The sequence below is a fragment of the Schistocerca serialis genome, chromosome 12, assembly GCF_023864345.2.
Source record: "Schistocerca serialis cubense isolate TAMUIC-IGC-003099 chromosome 12, iqSchSeri2.2, whole genome shotgun sequence".
Lineage (NCBI taxonomy): Eukaryota > Metazoa > Arthropoda > Insecta > Orthoptera > Acrididae > Schistocerca > Schistocerca serialis.
The window spans coordinates 45,052,762-45,058,463 of NC_064649.1; the positions used below are offsets into that span (position 1 = coordinate 45,052,762).

The window sequence follows — 5,702 nt, forward strand, 5'->3', positions numbered from 1 at the left end:
GTAATTAAATGGACACCCTAACTGCAAACAGGCGTTGATGTACTTCATTGGGGACATGTTGAAAATGTGTGCCCCGACCGGGACTCGAACCCCGGATCTCCTGCTTACATGGCAGACGCTCTATCCATCTGAGCCACCGTGGGCACAGAGGACAGCGCGTCTGCAGGGACTTATCCCTTGCACGCTCCCCGTGAGATCCACATTCCCAACATGTCCACACCATGTCCACCAAATGAAGTACATCAACGCCTGTTTGCAGCTAGGGTGTCCATTTAATTATCATTTCATTTCTAGCAAAGCTGCATGGTCATCCACGCTAACTGTTCTTTCGGGAACAGATACTACCGTCATATATAGTTAAAATATGGCTTCCCGGCCATTGACCTTCTTGTGCGAACGCACACGCTATGCCCGAACTCGTACGGGACTTGGTAGATTAATCTGCCACGGGTAATGAGTATGATGGGCAAACATCTATAGGCGCACTACGAATGTAGTGATGTGGACATGTTGGGAATGTGGGTTTCACGGGGAGCGTGCAAGGGATAAGTCCCTGCAGAGGCGCTATCCTCTGTGCCCACGGTGGCTCAGATGGGTAGAGCGTCTGCCATGTAAGCAGGAGATCCCGGGTTCGAGTCCCGGTCGGGGCACACATTTTCAACATGGTCCCCAATGAAGTACATCAACGCCTGTTTGCAGCTAGGGTGTCCATTTAATTATCATTTCATTTCTAGCAAAGCTGCATGGTCATCCACGGTAACTGTTCTTTCGGGAACAGATACTACCGTCATATATTTCTTTTGATTAGGTTTACAGATTTGAAAAAAAAAAAAAAAAATCGGTGCATCTGACTAGATTCGATGAAAGTCAGTGGGAGTATCTCACTAAATTACAGACCCTTGTCGGAAACGTCGATATGCAGCAGGATTTTGGAACATATGTTGTGTTCGAACATTACCAATTACCTCAAAGAAAACGTTCTATTGGCACACAGTCGACACGGATTTGGAAAACATCGTTCTTGTGAAACACAACCAACACTTTACTTACACGATGTGTGGAGTGCTCCTGAGAAGTCTTTTCAAATTGATTTCATATTTCTGGATTTCCTGAAGACTTTCGACACTGCACCTCAGAAGCGCTTGTAATAAAATTGCGTGCCTTTGGGATTATCGTCTCAGGTATGCGACTGGATTTGTGATTTTCTGTCACAGAGGTCACAGTTCGTAGTAACTGACGGAAAGTCATCGAGTAAAACAGAAATGATTTCTGGCGTTCCCCAAAGTAGTGTTATAGGCCCTTTGCTGTTCCTTACTGTATAAACGATTTAGGAGACAATCTGAGCCTCCGGCAAAGGTTGTTTGCAGATGACGCTGTCGTTTATCGACTAGTAAAGTCATCAGAAGATCAAAAAAAATTGCAAAGCGATTTGTACAAGATATCCGTATGGTGTCAAAATTGGCTATTGGCCCTAAATAATGAGAAGTGGGAGGTCATCCACATGAGTGCTAAAAGGAATCCACTAAACTTCGCTTACACAATAAATAAGTGAAGGCTGCAAATTCAATTAAATACCAACGAACTACGATTACGATCAACTTAAATTGCAAGAAACAAAGCCTGTACTTTATTGGCATGACACTTAGATGATGCAACAGATCTACCAACGAGACTGCGTAAGCTACGCTTATCCGCCCTCCTTAGGAATACTGCTGCGCATTATAGGATCCTTACCAGAGAGTATTAACGGAGTATATCGAGAAGTTTCAAACAAGAGCAGCACCTTTTGTGTTATCGATAAACATTGGAGATAGTGTCACTGAAACGATACAGGATTTGGGGTGGACATAATTAAAACAAAGGCGTTTCTCGCTGTGGCGCGAAATTTCAATCACTAACTTCCTCTTCCGATTGCGAAAACATTTTGTTGACGCCGACCTACACAGGGAGAAATGATCATCATAATAAAATAAGGGAAATCAGTGCTCGCACAGGAAATACACTACTGTCCATCAAAATTGCTACACCAAGAAGAAATGCCGATGATAAACGGGTATTCATTGGACAAATACACTCCTGGAAATGGAAAAAAGAACACATTGACACCGGTGTGTCAGACCAACCATACTTGCTCCGGACACTGCGAGAGGGCTGTACAAGCAATGATCACACGCACGGCACAGCGGACACACCAGGAACCGCGGTGTTGGCCGTCGAATGGCGCTAGCTGCGCAGCATTTGTGCACCGCCGCCGTCAGTGTCAGCCAGTTTGCCGTGGCATACGGAGCTCCATCGCAGTCTTTAACACTGGTAGCATGCCACGACAGCATGTACGTGAACCGTATGTGCAGTTGACGGACTTTGGGCGAGGGCGTATAGTGGGCATGCGGGAGGCCGGGTGGACATACCGCCGAATTGCTCAACACGTGGGGCGTGAGGTCTCCACAGTACATCGATGTTGTCGCCAGTGGTCGGCGGAAGGTGCACGTGCCCGTCGACCTGGGACTGGACCGCAGCGACGCACGGATGCACGCCAAGACCGTAGGATCCTACGCAGTGCCGTAGGAGACCGCACCGCCCCTTCCCAGCAAATTACGGACACTGTTGCTCCTGGGGTATCGGCGAGGACCATTCGCAACCGTCTCCATGAAGCTGGGCTACGGTCCCGCACACCGTTAGGCCGTCTTCCGCTCACGCCCCAACATCGTGCAGCCCGCCTCCAGTGGTGTCGCGACAGGCGTGAATGGAGGGACGAATGGAGACGTGTCATCTTCAGCGATGAGAGTCGCTTCTGCCTTGGTGCCAATGATGGTTGTATGCATGTTTGGCGCCGTGCATGTGAGCGCCACAATCAGGACTGCATACGACCGAGGCACACAGAGCCAACACCCGGCATCATGGTGTGGGGAGCGAACTCCTACACTGGCCGTACACCACTGGTGATCATCGAGGGGACACTGAATAGTGCATGGTACATCCAAACCGTCATCGAACCCATCGTTCTACCATTCCTAGACCGGCAAGGGAACTTGCTGTTCCAACAGGACAATGCACATCCGCATGTATCCCGTGCCACCCAACGTGCTCTAGAAGGTGTAAGTCAACTACCTGGCCAGCAAGATCTCCGGATATGTCCCCCATTGAGCATGTTTGGCACTGGATGAAGCGTCGTCTCACGCGGTCTGCACGTCCAGCACGAACGCTGGTCCAACTGAGGCGCCAGGTGGAAATGGCATGGCAAGCCGTTCCACAGGACTACATCCAGCATCTCTACGATCGTCTCCATGGGAGAATAGCAGCCTGCATTGCTGCGAAAGGTGGATATACACTGTACTAGTGCCGACATTGTGCATGCTCTGTTGCCCGTGTCTATGTGCCTGTGGTTCTGTCAGTGTGATCATGTGATGTATCTGACCCCAGGAATGTGTCAATAAAGTTTCCCCTTCCTGGGACAATGAATTCACGGTGTTCTTATTTCAATTTCCAGGAGTGTATATTATACTAGAACTTACATGTGATTACACTTTCACGCAATTTGGGTGCATAGATCCTGAGAAATCAGTACCCAGAACAACCACCTCTGGCCTTAATAACGGCCTTGATACGCCTGGGTATGGAGTCGAACAGAGCTTGGATGGCGTGTACAGGTACAGGTGCCCATGCAGCTTCAACATGATACCACAGTCCATTAAGAGTAGTGACTGGCGTATTGTGACGAGCCAGTTGCTCGGCCACCATTGACCAGACGTTTTCAGTCGGTGAGAGATCTGGAGAATGTGCTGGCCAGGGCAGCAGTCGAACATTTTCTGTATGCAGAAAGGCCCGTACAGGACCTGCAACATGCGGTCGTGGATTATCGTGCTGAAATCTAGGGTTTCACAGGGATCAAAAAGGGTAGAGCCACAGGTCGTAACACATCTGAAATGTAACGTCAACTGTTCAAAGTGCCGTCAATGCGAGCAAGAGGTGACCGAGACTTGTAACCAATGGCACCCCATACCATAACGCCGGATGATACGCCAGTATGACGATGACGAATATACGCTTCCAATGTGCATTCACCGCAGTGTTGCCAAACACGGATGCTACCATCATGATGCTGTAAACAGAACCTAGATTCATGCGAAAAAATGACGTTTTGCCATTCGTACACCCAGGTTCGTCGTTCAGTCACCATCGCAGGCGCTCCTGTCTCTGATGAAGCGTCAAGGGTAACCGCAGCCACGGTCTCCGAGCTGATAGTCCATGCTGCTGCAAACGTCGAACTGTTCTTGCAGATGGTGGTTGTCTTGCAAACGTCCCCATCTTTTGACTCAGGGATCGAGACGTGGTTGCACGATCCGTTACAGCCATGCGGATAAGATGCCTGTCATCTCGACTGATAGTGATACGAGGCCGTTGGGATCCAGCACGGCGTTCCGTGTTACCCTCCCGAACCCACCGATTCCATATTCTGCTAACAGTCATTGGATCTCGACCAACGCGAGCAGCAATGTCGCGTTACGATAAACCGCAATCGCGATAGGCTACAATCCGACCTTTATCAAAGTCGGGAACGTGATGGTACGCATTTCTCCTCCTTACACGAGGCATCACAACAACGTTTCACCAGGCAACGCCGGTCAACTGCTGTGCGTGTGTGTGAGAAATCGGTTGGAAACTCTCCTCATGTCAGTACGTTGTAGGTGTCGCCACCGGCGCCAACCTTGTGTGAATGCTCTGAAAAGCTAATCATTTACATACCACAGCATTTTGTTCCTGTCGGTTAAATTTCACGTCTCTAGCACGTCTTCGTGGTGTAGCAATTTTAATGGCCAGTGGTGTACAACTCTGTGCCATTTCCGGGAGTCTTAGCTTTAATGCTACTTTATTCTCCGAAATGTATCTGCGAAATCTGGAAAGTGATACTCTTAGAAATATAAACGCTTTTACTGAAATGATTTCCGTTTTGACGGACATGACCCCTCGTGACCCCATCACATCCGATGCCCCGACACCTCAGCCCCGCGCCTGCGCAGTGCCCGCCTATCGCCGGCTCCCGAGGGCCGAGCCTCGACGCCAGACGCTGCAGTGCGGCGCCGCCGGCCTTGGCTCCCTCCCCCTCCCCCCCCCCCCCCTCCCTCTCCGGGCTTCTCGCCTCCCACCAACAACGGCGCCGCGCAGCGCAAATACCGACGAGAAAGTGCGTGGAGGGTGCGATGCCAACCGACGCACAGATCCCCTTGTAAAGTTCCGGTCCGATTAAAATTACTAGAAGGTTGACAACTCACCGCTGGGGTTGGTCTCTTCCGATCAGAGCGCCCAGCGTCACGCACGAACCGTTCGCCGTTGCCAGACTGCCACAACAGATGGTCAGTTCACTTCACATTCCTTGTCCGGCCTTCTTTCTTGGTGCGTTTGGATCCGGAATCCTCGGCCTGGCCCTTTTATTTCGAAATTCGTGACGCGATAACCTCCCCCAAACAACATACACACACAACGATGCTAATGAAACACACTTGTCATACACAGCACTAACCAAACGCCGCCACAAGACGCGATTCAACGTCACGTAACAGTTACTATAGCCGACAGCGATCGTCTTACGTTAGATAAGCTTCGCACGACATAAAGTCTGAGTTTTGGAGGCTGCAGTTCATCGTTGGAAGTGGTTAACAACAGTCATAATAATATAATCCACTGTAGAGGCATAGTGCAGTGAC

General features: G+C 49.9%; 1 non-coding gene across 1 annotated transcript; it reads left to right on the top strand.

Moving 5' to 3' along the window:
* Positions 1-575: 575 nt before the first annotated feature.
* On the top strand, positions 576-650 carry Trnat-ugu (transfer RNA threonine (anticodon UGU)). The gene has a single exon. It is a non-coding gene; the product is annotated as a tRNA-Thr (tRNA).
* The last annotated feature ends 5,052 nt before the right edge of the window (positions 651-5,702 follow it).